Raw genomic sequence first — 19,198 nt, 5'->3', positions numbered from 1 at the left:
CTTCTGGTGGCTTGACCTCCACAGGTCGCGCTGCTGGGCTCTCTCTTGGGTCCTCCTTCTTGTTTTTGGCTTCATACTCTCCTTCCGCTCGTCCAGCCTTTAAGGTGGCAACAGCCGTCTGCTCTGTGGGAATGCTTTCTCCGCCACTGTCCACCACCTACCTCCTTCTCATTATCCAGATCTCAGGGTCAATGCTACCTCCTCAGTAGGCTTTTTTGATCAACCTTTCTCGTGGGATTCTGCTGTAATACTCTGCAAAGCATTTACCATCAGTTAGGCAAGTTCAGTATGTGTGCACTACCTGTCCTCCCGCTGGAAGGCTGCTGCAGGAGCATCACCTCACTGGAGCTGATGAGGGAGTGTCCCCAGCACCTGGAGCCATGACTGGCCCAGGAGGCCATCTGGAAGGAATATAGTGCAGTCTTCTGCTTAGAAGGTAATTTGTTACTTCCCAAAACCCTCTTAGGATGAACTCTCATAAACAAAAAAAAGTATTGCCATTAAAAATAATGGTATTTAACTGCTTCCACAGCTAAGAAAGCATGTGTGTGTGTGTATACATACATATAGATAGATAGATATCTATATATCTCTCAACGTTTATAACTGGATTTTAATGAGCTGAAAAGAAAAACAACACTACGGGGGGAAATGCAATTGACAGATGACATCATCTAGTACAATACAACTGGCAAGGTATATGGAACTCAACTGCTCCCAAGCCACACCAAATCAAAACCAGTCTTTGTGAATGCAAAGAATACACTATAAGCCAAATATGGTATTGGGCAGGGCACAGTGGCTCATGCCTGTAACCCCAGCACTTTGGGAGGCCAAAGCGGGAGGACTGCTTGAGCTCAGGAGTTTGAGATCAGCCTGGTCAATGGGGCAAAACCCTGTCTCTACAAAAAATTAGCCACGTGTAGTGGCATGCATCTGTAGTTCCAGCTACTCAGGTGGATCACTTGAGCCTAGGAGGCAGTTTGCAGTGAGCCGAGATTGTGCCACTGCACTCCAGCCTGGGGGACAGAGCCAAACCCTGTCTTAAAAAAAAAAAAAAAAATATATATATATATATATATATATATATACACACACACACACACACACACACACACAGTAATAAAAGAAATTCTTTAATAAGTCCAATTCTTATAACCCAAGGTACAGATCTTGAGGTTCATATATAGTCTCTGAATATTTTCATATTCATGAGCTGTGACCCTCCCACACCAATGCTGCAAGATTAGTCCCAATGCTTCCGTTCTTAGTGTACACAGAGGTGCTGGGCTCACGGTGGCTAATAGCAGGCTCATGGTGGCATGGCAGAGTCTGGGGTGTGTGGTTCTAGGACAAGAAGGTAGATTTCCTCACGCTGTGCCTCCAACCTGTATTAGTTAATAGAGGGGGCAGAGGCTTAGGATGGCAACAAGAATGGTTGGAAATCACATATAGTGCTCCCTTGTGTAGTGGGCTGTGGCAAGTCCTTATGTCATAGCTGGTGCCTTAACATGACCTTCTAGCAGCCTGCTACTGACCAAACTTCCTCCTCCCCACTTCTAGCGCTGCTGCGTGAATTTGGTTTCCTTTGGGTTTTTTTTTGAGACAGGGTCTCACTCTGTCACCCAGGCTGGAATGCAGTGACACAATCTTGGTTCACTTTCAACCTCTGCCTCCCAGGTTCAAGCAACCGAACCTCAAAAACACGAGTAGCTGGGACCACAGGCATGCAACACCACGCCTGGCTAATTTTTTTGTATTTTTAGTAGAAACGGGATTTTGCCATGTTGGCCGGGCTGGTCTGGAACTCCTGGGCTCAAGCGATCCACCTGCCTAGGTCTCCCAAACTGTGTGAGCCACCACGCCAAGCCTGCAGCGTGACTTTGAGTGGAGGACAACAGATCTCTAGGGTCAGGGGCCTGGACTGAGGCTCCTCGGCTGCCAGCTACAGCTCCATGACCCGGGTGAGTGAAGTTACTTCTCAAGGCGTCATGACTTCATCTATTGCATGGTTACAGCAGGACCAATAGTTCCAGTTCCCTAAGGTAGAACTAGGAAATAAATGAAATACACTGTGCAAATGAAACCCACACCTGGCCCATAGGAACACTCAAAAATGCTCATTGTTGTCGTTTTTGTATTTATTAGCATATACTTACTAATTCTCCCATCAATTCATGTTCATTCCCAGGGTTAAAAGGAACGAGAAGAGCCAAATGAAAATAAGCACCTCAGATTCTTGTCTGCTATTGTGTAGGCAAAATGTACCTGAAATTCAAATCACACAGATCATAAACTCTCCACTAACAGGAAAGGTTTGTCCAGCTAAGAAAAATTCTGAAGCATACTGTAGCTTCAGAATAATACTTTTATGGCCTCAATTTCAGCAAAATATTAATCTATATCCTTTATTGTTTAGAGAGCTCCAAACAATAAAGGCAACAGTCTTCATGCCATGTCAGCAAACCACAGAAAACTGCCTTTATTAATGATACTCTGGTTTCTATGATGCTTATTTTTGTAATGCATTTTCATCTTTTCGATTTCACTCAAAATTCTGATAGGGCAACAGGTAATGACCAGTGTGGGTAAGCATGAGGAGAAACCGGAACCCTCATACACTACTGGTGAGAATGTAAAACACTGCTGCCAATATGGAAAACAGCCCAATAATTCCACAGAAGGCTAAACATAGACACACCAAATGACACAGCAATTCCTCATCCACGTGTAATAAACCCAAGAGAAATAAAAGCATATGTCCCTAAAAGACTTGTACATGAATGCTCACCATTGCATTATTCATAACAGCTAAAAAATGGAAACGATCCAAATACTCATCAACTGATAAATGAATAAAATGTGGTATATCCATTTAATGGAATATTATTTGACCATAAAAAGGAATGAAGAACTGGAACATGCTACAACATGGATGAACCCTGAAAACATTATGCTAAGTGAAAGAAGCTAGTCACAAAGAAATACACATTGAATAATTCCATTTATGTAAAATATTATGTGAAATATTAATTTGCAGAACAAGCAAATTAATAGACACAAAAAATAAACAGTGGTTGCCTAGGGCTTAGGAGGAGATAAAAGAATTAATGGTGACAGCTAAATGGTTCAGGGTTTCTTTTGGAGGTTATAAAAATGTTCTAAAATTGATTGTGGTGACAGTGACAGCTGCACAACTCTTTGCATGTATTAAAGCCATTGAATTGTACACTGTATTTTTAAATTTTTATCTATTTATTTACTTGAGACCAGGTTATGAGACTGGCAATTTTTGTATTGTGGGTAGAGACGGGGTTTCGCCATGTTACCCAGGCTGGTCTCGAACTCCTGGGTTCAAGCGATTCACCTGCCTCAGCCTCCCAAAGTGCTGGGATTACAGCTGTGAACCACCGCACTTGGCTGAACCATGTACACTTTAAATAAGTGAATTGCATGGTATGTAAATTGTATTTCAATAAAGCTGTTCTTGGAAAAAAAAAAAAGATGAGCGGTTAAGTCAATGCAAACTTTCTAGAAAGTTCCAGAGGCAAGAGAAATTGAGGGGATGCTTAGGTACCAGTAACTATGGGAGAGACAAGCCTCAAACAGTAGTAAGGATGGGGCTATACAAGACTACAGAGGAAGTAGAATAATTTAAACTTTATTCAATTGGTCTACAGAGTCCACACTTCATGAACTGGTTGTACCAGAATAACATAGAAAGCTAGGTGAGAGAAAAATTCCAGGCCAGCACAGTGGCTCACATCTGTAATCCCAGCACTTTGGGAGGTTGAGGCAGGATGATCGCTTTAAGCCCAGGAGTTCGAGGTTGCAGTGAGCCGTGATCATGCCACTGCACTCCAACCTGGGCAACAGCAAGACCCTGTCTCTGGGAGGTAAAAAAAAAAAAAAATCATTGAGCATGCATGTTTCTCAGCTATGAATAATGAATTTAGAAAGCTGGCCAGGCGCGGTGGCTCAAGCCTGTAATCCCTGCACTTTGGGAGGCCGAGATGGGCGGATCACAAGGTCAGGAAATCGAGACCGTCCTGGCTAACACGGTGAAACCCCGTCTCTACTAAAAAATACAAAAAAAAACTAGCCGGGCGAGGTGGCGGCGCCTATAGTCCCAGCTACTCGGGAGGCTGAGGCAGGAGAATGGTGTGAACCCGGGAAGCGGAGCTTGCAGTGAGCTGAGATCCGGCCACTGCACTCCAGCCTGGGCGACAGAGCCAGACTCCGTCTCAAAAAAAAAAAAAAAGAAAGAAAGAAAGCTTCAAGCACACATCCTCCAGCTCCCTTCTGAACAGCAGTATTCAGTCACAAGACAGCTGGTGGGGTGTACAGATACAATGTAAGACCCTGTTTCACCCATGCACCCAACACTATTTGGCCCCCGTATCTCAAGCTCTTTTGTTGAATTAGCCAGTGCAGTAATTAAGTAGGAGACTTTCAGGTGGGTCTTACGCGGCCTGAAAAGCTTTCCTTACAGATGGTTCTGGTTGGTACCTATGACTCAACAAATCATAAACCCAAGTTGTTAGGATAAACTCCTGGTTAATGTATAGAGGCACAATCTTAAGTAGTAGGCTGTTCCCTCAATAAACCCACGTGCTTTAACATGTTTTAACTAGGGAAAACTTTTTAACGTATTAAAATTGCTTAGAGGAAATCATTCTAAAGCATAATTTTCATAATTTAACACTACAATATGTAATATAAAACAGTGTAACTACTCGTTCACTCTACAACTCCTGAAACATACAGTCTTTAGTTCAAATAGACTGAACCATGACTCAGACACAAGATTAAGAAGAAAACTCAGGCCAGGCACGGTGGCTCATGCCTGTAATCCCAGCATCTTGGAAGGCTGAAGCAGGTAGATCACCTGACTTCAGGAGTTCGAGACCAGCCTCAGCAATATGGTGAAACCCCATCTCTATTTAAAATACCAAAAATTAGCCAGCCGTGGTGGTGCAGGCCTGTAATCCCAGCTATTCGGGAGGGTGAGGCACAAGAATCACTCGAACCTGGGAGGTAGAAGTCGCAGTGAGCAGAGATGGCGCCACTGCACTCTAGCCTGGGCGACAAAGTGAGACTTTGTCTCCAGAAAAAAAAAAAAAAAAAAGCAAATTGATACCGTACTGGTTTGAAGTAATTCCTTTTACATCCAATTGACACCCCTGTAAACATGTTAATGGGGTCCTCACCTGTTTTTATTATTATTATTTTGTAGAGACGGGGGTCTAGCTATGTTGCCTAGGCTGGTCTCTAACTCCTGGCCTCAAAGTGATCCTCCCACTTCAGCCTCCCAAAGTGCTGGGATTTACAGGCATGAGCCACTATGCCCGGGTCCCCACTTTTCTTCATTTTCAAATTCTCATACCTTTAAATATGAAACACAGATGGTAGAAAAATAAGTATTTTATTAAAGACAGTGAGCTCAGATAGACAACATATTGACATTTTACTGCCTTCATAAAAACTCTGTCTCGCTGGCATATAATTAAGACCTACAAGCTACCAAATTTCAACCTCCTCCATCTTAATAAAACCGCTACTGTAGGACTATGTTCACTGGTCTAGGATTCAAAGTCGCCTTCCGCTAGCTGAGGCATTTCTTGAAGTGAAGAAAGGATTTGAAGGCAAGCAAATCACAGGCTCACTGCTAACATAAAGTGGGATAATGTCTGTTACAATATAGCTCAATAGTATAGAGTGTAATGCAAATATTAATAATTATTTAAAGTGTGAGGACCACAGGCTGTTTTAGATCATGAAGGTGTCTCATCCAGGAAAGACTCATTCTCAATTAAAAGACATTTTAATACATTTTCATTATTAAACAATTGTTTTGGGAATAGATCATTCTTATCTGCAGGCTTGGATTCTCTCTTAACTGCTGTATTTCACCAGAACATATATAAAGTTCAACTTAAAACTGATAAAATTTTAAAACTATGTGATTAGCAGCTGGGCGCAGTATCTCCCCCCTGTAATCCCAACACTTTGGGAGACCCAGGCGGGCAGATCACCTGAGGTCAGGAGTTCGAGACCAGCCCGGCCAACATGATGAAACCCCACCTCTGCTAAAAATACAAAAATCAGCTGGGAGTGGTGGCCCGTGCCTGTAATCCCGGCTACTCGGGAGGCTGAGGCAGGAGAACTGCTTGAACCTGGGAGGTGGAGGTTGCAGTGATCCGATACCGCACCACTGCACTCCAGCCTAGTGACAGAGCAAGACTCCATCTCAAAAAAAAAAAAAAAGTAACCAGCCTGGTGGCGCACGCCTGTAATCCCAGCTACTCAGGGAGCTGAGACAGGAGAATCAGAGAATCGCTTGAACCCAGGAGGCAGAGGTTGCGGTGAGTCAAGATCACGCCATTGCACTCCAGCCTGGGTGACAGTAAGACTCTGTCTCAAAAAAAAAAAAAAAAAATACAAAAATAAAAACTATGTGATTAGCATTTTCTTCCACAAGAGACACAAAATAGAAGCATTCCTGTTTAGAAATCTTACCCATAACTATTCTTTGTAAACACTTAACCAGACCATTTCACTCAGGTGTCCCTACAACATGTTAGCTTCATTTGCAAATTCCCTGAAGGAATTACAGACCACAAAAATTAGAATCCTTTAACAGATGCAGCTCTTTATTTTAAAAATCAGTCTAATCATAGTCCACCTGATTCAAAATGCATTCTGTGGAAATTCAATGTTACTTAAGTAAACAGCCAGTGGAACAGTAATAATTACAGCCACAGGCATTTACGGAGCACCTATCCCGTACCAGGCACTGTCAGACGTCCTTTAAATACCTGATCTCAATTAACCCTCACCACAACCAAGAATGATTACTTCTCCAAGGTCACAGTGCTGATAAGTAGAATTTAAGGCCAGGTTTCTTTTACTACAAAGCTTGAAGCTCTTTCCCCTCTTTGCCACAACAGCTTTCAACCTGGGCAAAGTGGCCAGGAGCCGAGCATGGTTTCCAGCTGCTGTTGTAGCCTTGCTCTCCCACCAGATGACGCAATCGCCAGGTTAGACTCGATCTCAAGGGAACCAGAGAACGTTGCAATTCACTACACCCACAAATTTAGTCGAGCGAACTACTCAGCGGCCAGAGTTGAGGTAACTACACAGCCGTGATGAAGAGCTCCCATTGTAAAAGTTCAAATAATTTTTTAAAACACAAGAATACTTGTTAAATGCCTATTCTGTTTCCAGCATTGTTTTAGGAATTGAAGAAGACATTGGATGGAATATTTAAACATTCAGCAGAGAAGGAAAACATAAATAACATTTATTCACCATTGTTCCAGAAACAAAGCTACCTGTGTGTCCAGAACACGACATAGCAGTCCTGAAATATTAACTGAATCAGTATCATGAAAATAAATTACTCCAAATACTTATTCTAGTTCTCTCAGGCATATGCGTTTCTCTAATACTGGAACTGATGGGCATTAGAGTATGCATGTTTTGAACTTTCTTGATAATACTGTTTCCAAACTAGTCATACGCATTTATATCTGTACCAGTCATCTATGAAAGTCCCTACTGTTCAACATCCAGCTTTAATTGAGGTGTACAGTATTCTGGCACTGTGGCTGAAATTTGTATTTCCTTGATTATTAACATGGTTGAACACCTTTTGATGTTTATTAGACATTTGGATTTTTCCTTTTCTGAAGTGCCTGTTCAAGACTTTTGCCCATTATTCTATCTATTACTGCCTGTAGCATCTTGTTGAAGAAATGCTTCTCTATACTGAGGTCATGAGTATCTTCTCCTGTATTAATTCTAAAACTGTTATTGTTTTGCCTGCCTTTCTGCCATGCCTCCAGGTCACAAATCAAGTGTCTGGCTATGCAGGATACTGTTTCTGGACTCCATATGCTGTTCTATTGGTCTATCATTATTAGCCTACCTAATGCCAATATTACACTATCTTTTTTCTGTTTTTGTTTTTGAGACGGAATCTTGCTCTGTCACCCAGGCTGGAGTGCAACAGTGCAATCTCGGCTTACTGCAAGCTCCGCCTCGCGGGTTCGGACCATTCTCCTGCCTCAGCCTCCCGAATAGCTAGGACTACAGGCACCCCCCACCATGTCCGGCTAATTTTTTGTATTTTTAGTAGAGATGGAGTTTCACTGTGTTAGCCAGGATGGTCCTGATCTCCTGACCTTGTGATCAGCCCGCCTGGGCCTCCCAAAGTGCTAGGATTACACGCGTGAGCCACCGCACCCGGCCCAACACTATCTTAATTATTATACCTCTTCTTGAGTTAGAGAAGTTTTCCTAACTTTTCTTTTTTTTTTTTTTTTGAGACGGAGTCTTGCTCTGTCGCCCAGGCTGGAGTGCAGTGGCCGGATCTCAGCTCACCGCAAGCTCTGCCTCCCGGGTTCACGCCATTCTCCTATCTCAGCCTCCTGAGTAGCTGGGACTACAGGCGCCCGCCACCACGCCCGGCTAGTTTTTTTTTGTACTTTTTAGTAGAGACGGGGTTTCACCGTGTTAGCCAGGATGGTCTCGATCTCCTGACCTCCTGATCCGCCCGTCTCGGCCTCCCAAAGTGCTGGGATTACAGGCTTGAGCCACCGCGCCCGGCCAACTTTTCTTTTTCAAAAGTGTTTTGCCTTTTCTTGGGCCTTAGCAAATGTTTTAGAAGCAGCTTGTCTAACTTTTTTAAATGTGGGATTACATTAGATCTAGAAATCAGTTTCCCGAAAATTGACACATTTACAATATTGAATCTTCCACTCCTTGAGCCACTGTGCTCTTTATTTATTTAGGTTTTATTTAAAGCCACTCAATAAAGTTTTAGAATTTTCTATATCTGTCATAGTTTATAACTATTTAAAATCATGAATCTGAAAAAATATATTTTTTAAATGACATATGACATAATTTTTTGGTGAGATACCTACAGCTTGGGATAAGTATATGTAAGTATCAAAATAAACTGGGGCTGGGTGCAGTACCTCACATCTGTAATCCCAGCACTTTGGGAGGTCAAGGTAGGTGGTCAGGAGTTCGAGACCAGCCTGGGCTCGAGACCTGAGGTCAGGAGTTCGAGACCAGCCTGGCCAACATAGTAAAACCCCGTCTCTACTAAAAAAATACAAAAATTAGCCAGGCGTGGTGGTGGGCGCCTATAATCCCAGCTACTCAGGAGGCTGGGGCAGGGAGAATTGCTTGAACCCAGAAGGCGGAGGTTGCAGTGAGCCAAGATCGCACCACTGCACTCAAGCCTGGGTGACAAAGCACAACTCTGCCTCAAAAAAAAAAAAAAAAAAAGAGGAAAAAAAGAAAATAAACTGGTGATGGTGGTTTGCACCTGTAACCCCAGCTACTTGGTTGGCTGAGACGGGAGGATGTCTTGAACCCAGGAGTTGGAGATTAGCCTGGGCAACACAGTGAGACACTGTCTCTAAAAAAATAAAACATACTAAAAAGTTAACATAAACTTTCTTTTTTTGAGACGGAGTCTCACTCTGACACCCAGGCTGGAGTGCAGTGGCGCAATCTCAGCTCACTGCAAGCTCCGCCTCCCGGGTTCACACCATTCTCCTGCCTCGGCCTCCCGAATAGCTGGGACCACAGGCGCCCACCACCACGCCTGGCTAATTTTTTTTTTTTTTTGATTTTCAGTAGAGAGGGGTTTCACCGCGTTAGCCAGGATGGTCTTGATCTCCTGACCTCGTGATCCACCCGCCTCGGCCTCCCAAAGTGCTGGGATTACAGGCGTAAGCCACTGTGTCCAGCCAACATAAACTTTCTTAAAATGTTTAAATGAAACAAAGTTCATCAAAGTCCAATTACTATGACACAATTTCATTTTAATTCTAGAATTACTGTTTTGTAGTAATGTAGTATCTCACTTCCACAGGACTAAAGTGCTTGAGAGAACTTGCATATCACATAAAGTGGTGTCCAAACATTACCATTCATGGGTCCTTATATTTACCAAGTGATGAAGTACTTACACAGTCCAGAATAATTTTCAATTCATCAACTTCAAGAGAAAAAGAATGAAGGAGAAAATGAATACATGATGGAAGAGACTGAAACCTTATTAATACACATGCCCCGGCCTGGGGCTGAGGATCCAGACCCTTTACTTCCATGCGCTCTGACCCCTCTCTCATACTTGCATAACTCCCTGACCCTCTACCTACTTTCTCTCCTTTGCAAATGTGGACACGGTTCTGTCAATAGTCTGTGTTAAGGACTAAACGTAAACAAGTGTCTTGGAGAGGACAGTTAAAAAGTCAAATAAAGAGCAATAATTAGTTACAGGAGTGACAGCTAGTCCCTATTAGAAGGACATTCTATTAAGACTGCCTGTAATCATGGTTTGTGGAAAGACTGAAAATAACCCCCGATAAATTTGCCTCAAAATCTTCAAGCAATTCTAAGAAAATGGTAGAATTTGCATACAAAAATAAGAATCTTGAAAAAAAGGGGAGGAGGGGGCGGGGGCAGTAACGCATGCCTGTAACTCCAGCACTTTGGGAGACTGAGGCAGGCAGATCACCTAAGGTCAGGAGTTCAAGATCAGTCTGGCCAACACGGTGAAACCCCATCACTACTAAAAATACAAAAATTAGCCGGGTGTGGTGGGGGGCTCCTGTAATCCCAGCTACTTGGGAGGCTGAGGCAGGAGAATCGCTTGAACCCAGGAGGTGGAGGTTGCCGTGAGCCGAGATCACGCCACTGCACTCCAGCCTGGGTAACACAGCAGGCCTCTGTCTCAAAAACAAAAAAAAGAAAAAGAAAAAAAGCCAAAAAAAAAAAGGGAGGAAAACTTTACAAACAACTTCAAGTATTTCAATTCACTCAGTTATCCCTCAAAACATTTTAGAATCCAGTAAGTAAAAGGCACTCATTTATACTGCATTCTACATGAGGGGGCTAAAAATCACCTGTAGCTTCCAGAAATTTAAAATCTGTTTGGGAAGCAAGAAATACGCACAAATAATTGGAGTACAATACAACGTAAGCACTGAATAAATGTTACTGTTACTATAAAGCAGTATAAAATCCTGCAGCACCTTCAGAGACAAAAAGGATTACTTTCAAAAGAGATGGTCTCGACACTTCAACAAGGGCGGTGTGGGTTCAGCTTGCTCTGGTACAGGGGATGGTGAGCCACAGCCCGCAGGCAGCAGACACCTGTTTTTGTGCAGCCTGTGAGCTAAGAATGGTTGTTACATTTTAAAATATTTGAAAAGTCTCAAAAGAAGAAGAATATTTCCTGACACAGGAAAGTTATATTAATTGAAATTTAAGGTCCAAAATAGTTTCTTGGAACACAGCCATGCTTTCAGATGCCACAGCAGAGGGGAACTGTTTCAACAGAGACCATATGGCCCACAAAGCCAAAAACATTTACTACCTGGTCCTTTAAAAAGAGTTTTCCAGTCACTGCTCGAGAAGGATGGATAGGATTCTGGCGGGCACAAAACCAGGAGAGGAGAGGAAGGAGAGCAGAGAAGAAGAAACATTCCACTTGGGAAACGAAGGCATGACAGCACAGACAGAAAATCCCGAATATTTAAGGAACAGTGGGAGGACCAGTTTGGCTGAAGCAGGGGGTTCCAAAAGAGATAAACAATTTTTGAACCATTTAGAACTGTGTGCTTTGTTATTGAGCCATTTGTGCAACTGTGGTGAGTGATTAACAGGCATCCTTACTCAGAGTCTGTGAGGTTGATTACTATTATTATCCCTAGTAATAATTAAGAAACTAGTTGAAAGATTTGATAAGAAAACCAAGGCTTACAGAAGTAACTTGCCCAAGATCACAGCCAGCAAGCCGAGCAGAGCAGCGAACCTCTTTGCCCCGAGGCCACACTGGGAGTACGACACCACAGCAAACCTCCGCACAGGGTAGTACAGGGAAAGCATCAACAAAGGCAGGTTAGGGCAAAACTGTCAATGTTTGCAAACATGGAAGTAAAAAAATATGGATTTTATGTGTAGGTTATGTTTCTCCAACTGTATTTAAAAGGACAATTCTCCCGTCTGGGTGCAGTGGCTCACACCTGTAATCCCAGCACTTTGGGAGGCAGAGATGGGTGGATCGCTTGAGCCACAGGAGTTCCAGACCAGCCTGGGCAACATGGCAAGAGTCTGTCTCTACAAAAAATACAAAAATTAGCCAGGCACGGCGGTGCACACCTGTACTCCCGGCTACTTGGGAGGCCGAGGTGGGAGGATCACTTGAGCCTGGGAGGTCAAGGCTGCAGTGAGCTATGACAGTGCCACCGCACTCCAGCATGGATGACCGAATGAGGGCCTGTCTCAAAAAAAAAGAAAAGAAAAAAAAAATGTTTTTCTCACAGGAGAAAAAAATGGATACTCAATGTTTCCAATTTCAGGTGTCTCTTAAACATCTGAAAAATGGTAAATTATAAAAATCAATGTATAAGTAACCGACCAAGTTTGGGAAAATTTAGCTGATTATGCTTAGTTCAACGTTTTTTTAATGGATTATGTGCTTACTGATGTCATTTTGTTATTTTAAGTTCAAACGATCCATTGAATACATTAATTCAGTAACAGTTAACTCAATTATCTGGAAGTGGTTTTGAGATTAAGATATTCTTCAAAATAATAATCATGCTTTTGTGAGAACTATCATAAGCACTAAAAAAACAGACGTCTACATATTAGCAGTATCTGTTCATTCAAATTATAGAAACCAAAAAATAATACCATCTTAATGCCATCTGGGAACACCCTACCCCTAGCTGACTAAGACTGCACTGTTCAGAGAAATATGCAAGCCACACACATCATTTAAAACGTTCTAGTACATACATGTTTTAAAAGTAGAAACAGGTGAAATTAATTATAATAGTATATTGTATTTTATCCAGTCTATCCAACATATTGTCACTTCAACATTTAATCAATATTTTATAAATCGAAAGATTGTATAGTTTTCTACTAAATCTCAAAATCTGAGTGTACATATTTCACACTTCACAGCACTAGCCATATTTCAAGTGCTAAAGCCACAGACGGCTACTGCACAGGACAGCACAGGTCTAAGGGATCTGATTTCTAGAAATCACAGCAGGAAAGAAGCTGTGGAGTACAACTTTACCATCAGTGAAAGTGAAGGACGTGGGTTTAAAAAAACAAGGGAGGGGGAGGAGCATGTCTCCAATATTCTCATGTTTGCAATAAACGAGAGTTTAAAAAATGAATAGCAAACAATAACAGACTATGTTACCAGACAGTAACCTTTTAGCAATCTAAGGTTCTAAAAGTATTGTGCACTATTGATTTTATAATTGTTTTCACCACGTTTTAACTAGTCTTGCTGTAACTGTACTTAGGGTTAACCAAACCTTCCCTCTTTCCACTCCACTTCCTCACCCGCTCCCCATTCCCTAAACTGTTTCAAGTTACAGAAGAGCCTACCTTCAGGTGCTTTCTACAACAGAAATTTAAAATCTACACAAGGATGGTCAATGGAAAGGCACAGAAAAATTTTGGAAGGTGGACAGAAATGTCCAGAGTGCTCCACACAAGTCTTGAAATGGTGTAATAACTTTTTTTTTTTTTTTTTTTTTTTGAGACAGGGTCTCACTCTGGTTGCCCAGGCTGGAGTACAGTGGCACGATCTTGGCTCATTGCAGCCATGACTTCCCGGGCTCAGGTGATTCTCCCACCTCATCTTCCTGAGTAGCTGAGACTACAGCTGTGGGCCACCACACCTGTAACTTTTGTGTTTTTAGTAGAGGTAGAGTTTCGCTATGTTGGCCAGACTGTTCTCGAACTCCTGGACTCCAGCAATCTGCCTGCCTTGGCCTCCCAGAGTACTGGGATTACAGGTGTGAGCCACCACACCCGACTGTGTTATAACATTAAGAATAGAAAAGAGGGCCGGGCGCGGTGGCTCAAGCCTGTAATCCCAGCACTTTGGGAGGCGGATCACGAGGTCAGGAGATCGAGACCATCCTGGCTAACACGGTGAAACCCCGTCTCTACTAAAAATACAAAAAATTAGCCGGGCGAGGTGGCGGGCGCCTGTAGTCCCAGCTACTCACGAGGCTGAGGCGGGAGAATGGCGAGAACCCGGGAGGCGGAGGTTGCAGTGAGCTGAGATCCGGCCACTGCACTCCAGCCTGGGCGACAGAGCAAGACTCCGTCTCAAAAAAAAAAAAAAAAAAAAAGAATAGAAAAGAGGCCAGATATTCTTAAGCAGTGATTCAACGAAACCATGCAAACAGTTTAATGCTAGAACAGGGAAGAGATAAGTGTCACCAATGTGGGCCAAAATAAGTCACGAAAAGCTCCCCTCTCACCCTCCTGCCTCTACCCCATCCACCAGGAGAATTTGAGTGAGATCATTCTCCAAAGAATTGGTTGTAGCAAACGTTTCTTTTTAACTGACTGGCTCTTTCTAGACACCAGATCAAATTCTGCTTCGTTGATCTATTAAAGTACCTATGATAAGTTAAAATAGTAGACAATAAATTCTGCTTGTGAAAAACAAATTGCTGGACTGGGTGTGGCTACACTATCTGGGGTGGGGTGTGATGGGAGAAGACTATGTATTTTAGTGGCAATAGGTCAAAGTACATCAGCATTCAAGTTTAAAACAAACTGAACTCAAACACCGCAACAACAGGATGTTTAACAGTTTCTTTTTACCAGATATATAATTACGCGGTTACCAGGTGTTTACCAGTGCTTAAAATGAAAAATTGAGGAAACCAAAATTACAGCTCAGTAGTTCTCAGCCCTTTGATGAATTGTTTGTTACCCAGAAACCTATCCCTATCAATTAGATTACGCTTTTTAAAAGTTACAAGAAATCAAAATATTATCATTCTTTTAGTTCAGCGGACTTCATGATGCCCCTTCAAATAACGGCAGTAATGAAAGTGCCAAATCATCAGCAAAGTCTTTAGACACCTATTTACGTTTTGTTTTAAAAACTAGATACTAAAGCAAGATGTCGTTTGCACAAACATTTTATACACACACAGAAAACCAACTTGAAGCACACCAAAGTATCAGCAAGGATTATCTCTGGGTAATGATGGGTTTTGGTTTTTTTCACTCTGCTTCTGAATTTTTTTTTTTTTTTTTTTTTTTTTTTTTTTTTTTGAGACAGAGTTTCGCTCTTGTTGCCCAGGCTGGAGTGCAATGGCCTGATCTCGGCTCACCGCAAACTCCGCCTCCCTGGTTCAAGTGATTCTCCCGCCTCAGCCTCCCCAGTAGCTAGCTGGGATTACAGGCGCCCACCACCATGTCCGTCTAATTTTTGTATTTTTAGTAGAGACAGGCTTTCACCATGTTGGCCAGGCTAGTCTCGAACTCCTGGACCTCAGGTGATCTGCCCGCCTCGGCCTCCCAAAGTGCTGGGATTACAGCATGAGCCACTGCGCCCGGCTTAAATTTTATGTTTTCTGCAATGATCATGCATTATTCTTTTTTTTTTTTTTTTTTTTTTTTTTGAGACGGAGTCTCGCTCTGTCGCCCAGGCTGGAGTGCAGTGGCCGGATCTCAGCTCACTGCAAGCTCCGCCTCCCGGGTCCACGCCATTCTCCTGCCTCAGCCTCCCGAGTAGCTGGGACTACAGGCGCCCGCCACCTCGCCCGTCTAATTTTTTGTATTTTTTAAGTGGAGACGGGGTTTCACTGTGTTAGCCAGGATGGTCTCGATTTCCTGACCTTGTGATCCGCCCGCCTCGGCCTCCCAAAGTGCTGGGATTACAGGCTTGAGCCACCGCGCCCGGCCGATCATGCATTATTCTTAAAACTAGAAGGAAAAACAAAACAGGCAAGCCGAAACTGAGGTAGTGCCAATCAAGTTGGGATTATTTTGAATTGTGCTACCCTTTATACCTCCATAACCTCTAAGTAAAAACCATTCAGAGGCCCCCTTGAAGACAGGAACCTTGCCTTTTCTAAAATATATACTCAATTACATTCAGATATACAATATATGATGCATACATTAATATGTAGTGGAGCATGCTACAAAACATTAGAAAAAGTAAAAATGGCTTCTTTGAAAAAGCAGAACAATCTTGCCTTGAAAAACAAGTAACAGCATAGCAAAGAGTGGGAGCTTACCGGGCAGGAGAAGGCACAAGACATTTGTCTTGATCCAAAACAAACAAAAAATGTAAACTTTCCACTAAGCGCCCGTGTTCACTTTTAAATGGTTCATTCTCTGTCAATTTCACCTCAATTTATTATAAAAGTAAACCTAAAGACCGAGCACGGGGGCTCACGCCTGCAATCCCAGCACTTGAGCACGGGGGCTCACACCTGCAATCCCAGCACTTAGGGGTGCTGCGGCGGTAGGACTGCTTGAACTCAGGAGTTCGAAACCATCCTGGGCAACATGAAACCCCGTTTCTACAAAAAGTAGAAAAATCAGCCAGGCGTGGTGGTGCCTGCCTGTAGTCCCAGCTACTAGGGAGACTGAAGCACGACCTTGAGCCCAGGAGGTCGTGTCTGCAGTGAGCCAGGATCGCGCCACTGCACTCCAGCCTGGGCAACCAGAGAACCTGTCTCCTAAATAAATAAACCTAGCAAAGTTACTTTCTAAAAACCCCATATTGAATAAACAGTTTAAACGCTGCTTTGCCCCCAACCAATCCTAATTTTTTAAAAACATCTTGTTTTCTCTATTCTAGAGCAACAAATAAGTAATGCTCATCAAAGTGGAAGCTATTGTAGCGCTGAAATGGGTAGGAAGATACAAAAAAATACAATGTAATAATACACCTTCTTGCCTAACAGCAATGGTGGAGAAACAAAGAACAGGTCAGAAAAAGAGGCCACAAAACAGTCATGAGTGATTCTGCTGTTTTTAATAAAGATTAAGTACCCTTGACTTTAGAGAATTTGGGGTGACGAGCCAGGCAAGATTTTAACCGGCAAAGGAGCAGATTTAGGGCACAGGGCAGAGCTGGGTGCGTCTCATCACACTTCTAATCCTCGATGACAGCACAAAGCCACCCCTCCTTGTGCTTAAGTGTACACGCACATTGATTGAAAATGCACTGAAATCCAACTCATCCACCAAGCAAGGCTAAAGGAGCGCACACAAATTCAACAGCGCTGCGTTCGCGTGGCTGGAGGGCAGACCGTGAATATTCCATTTTACTTAGAGTACCAACACCTAGCTGCACGGTTAAACCTGCTTAAAAAAAAGCTGGCGAGAGGCTGGAGAGCTGCACACCATCAGCCCTCTCCCGACCGCCGACCGGCCTCGCCCTGCCTCCGCGCTGCACCCCGGATGCAGGCGGACTGGGGCAGGGCCGCGACCCCGGCCCCGGCCTCCGCCCGGCCGGCCCCGACGCGGTGCCACTGGACAGACCCGCAGGGGACGCCCCACACCCCTGCGGGCCGGCCCCCGCCCGGGTCCCGGACGCCAGCTTGGGATGGCAGGCCGGGGACCCAGCCATCGATGGCAGGTGGGCGGCGCGGCCTCCGCAGATAAACCTGGGGGCCCCATCGGATAGGACCTTCTGCCCCACGCGCCCGCAACCAGCCACCCCCAGCCCAGCGCCCAGGCCCTGGCCACTGGCCCCCGGCCCCCGGTGCTCGGCTCCCGGCCGGCGGAGACCTGCCCGCAGCGCCCGGAGAGCCCGCGCAACCGCCGCCGCCGGAGCGCGCAGGCCGCCCAACCGCCGTCCCGGCCCAACCAACGCGGGCAGGGGAGGAGAGGTGCGCGCGGCCGGCGGAGCGTGCGAGCCACTCGGGGGTCGCAGGGGGAGGCTGTGCGCGGCGAGGGCAGGGGCGAGGAGGCGCCGAGGCCGGCGCTGAACGCGGCGCCAGGAGGGCCTGCTGGAGGGGGCTTTGCCCCTTTCCCCTTGGAAGGTGCAGATGGTTTGACCCCCCACCCCGAGTGAGGTGCCTCGTCCCAGCCCCGGCTGGACTGTACCATCGGGCGGTGCCGCCGGGATTTCTCCCCCCCACCACCACCATCAATTCCCCCCCCACCCGGGTCCGCGGTCGGTTGGCCCCGGCCGGGCTCTGAGACGCGGAAAGAGCTGGGCGCCATTTTGGGTGGGACTAAGCAAAGACGAAACACCCTCCCAGTCTATGGGGTACTCTGGACCCTGGCTTATCTGGTTCCCTTAATCCTTTAGGTACTTACACGACGTTGGGTGAGGGGAGCTGGAAGATCAGCGGGTCCCCGATCCTCTCTCCCTAGGGGTGATAGAAATCAAACCCCCCCGCCACCTCCAGGTGGTTCTTCCCGCCGCAGAGTGGGAGCAGCATAAAAGGCGGGGTTTTATTAGCATAATCTGCCTGGCAACCTGATCTCGACGTTATATGATTGGTTAAACTCTGTAAGCCCCATGCCGTGCCTAGAGACGAGAAACGCTGGGGCGAACTGACAGGCCCAGATTTAGGAGTCATGACGAAGATCCTGAGACGCTTATTCAGTCTGCAGAGAAGCCAAAAGGAGATTCACACAATGGCCCAATGACTGAAGGCCTCTTTATTTCGTGCTCTGCTGTTCATGTAAAACCCAATCGCAGAGCGGGTCTCAGGCGGCGCTCGCCTGCGTTTCTACTCTCAGCCAATCAGAAAACCCGACTCTTCGCATCGGGGTCAAGCCCCCGCTGCGGCCCGCCTGCCGACGGGGAGGAAGCGTCCAGCGGTGCCTGGGTCTCTCGGACGCCGAGGGCCGCCTGCGCCCGAGGGCCCGGGGTCCCGGGAGGCGCGCGGGGGTGAGGTGACCCTCGCGTCCGCCCGCCCCGCCACAGGTTGCCTCCGAAGCGGCCTGGCCGCGGAGCGCCGGCGAAAACCGAACTCCCGCCCGGCTCCCGGGCTGTGTGCGGCCGGGTAACGCCTGCCGGGGTCTAGCCCTCAGGACCCCTAGGGAGCGGCCGAGCGCCACCAATCACCCTGGGGAGCGGCCGAGCGCCACCAATCACCCTGACCCACCGCACCTTGCCAGCGCTTTCACTGCGCCTCTTTTTTTCCCCTCTACCAATCTGGAAAGGAAGTGATTGTCATTTCAAACATTGAGAAGCATTATTCAACACTAGTTACCCAGTGACTCAGCTCACTCCTTAACCACAGGCTTCCACATCCTGCTGTCCCTTAAAATTGCCTTCTCAAAGGGCAGCCAAGAGCCCAACTTTGGAGAGATACCCAGCTCCAGCTACCCACTGGCAGGCAATACGCATGGCAGCTAGATGGCA

General features: G+C 45.4%; 1 protein-coding gene across 4 annotated transcripts in view; it reads right to left on the bottom strand.

The window, feature by feature from the left end:
- PRDM10 (PR/SET domain 10) overlaps window positions 1-18,416 on the bottom strand; it is a 103,366-nt gene extending 84,950 nt beyond the window's left edge. For 3 of the 4 annotated variants that reach the window (XM_010356411.2, XM_030917528.1, XM_030917527.1), the window contains exon 1: window positions 18,142-18,415. The gene's annotated coding sequence lies outside the window, so the exon portion shown is untranslated. Of the gene's footprint in view, window positions 1-18,141 lie in introns of all 4 variants that reach the window. The other variant, XR_004053541.1, reaches the window with a different exon arrangement.
- Between the last annotated feature and the right edge of the window lie 782 nt (window positions 18,417-19,198).

The sequence above is a fragment of the Rhinopithecus roxellana genome, chromosome 15 (assembly GCF_007565055.1).
Source record: "Rhinopithecus roxellana isolate Shanxi Qingling chromosome 15, ASM756505v1, whole genome shotgun sequence".
Lineage (NCBI taxonomy): Eukaryota > Metazoa > Chordata > Mammalia > Primates > Cercopithecidae > Rhinopithecus > Rhinopithecus roxellana.
This window is presented reverse-complemented; position numbering and strand designations above follow the sequence as displayed.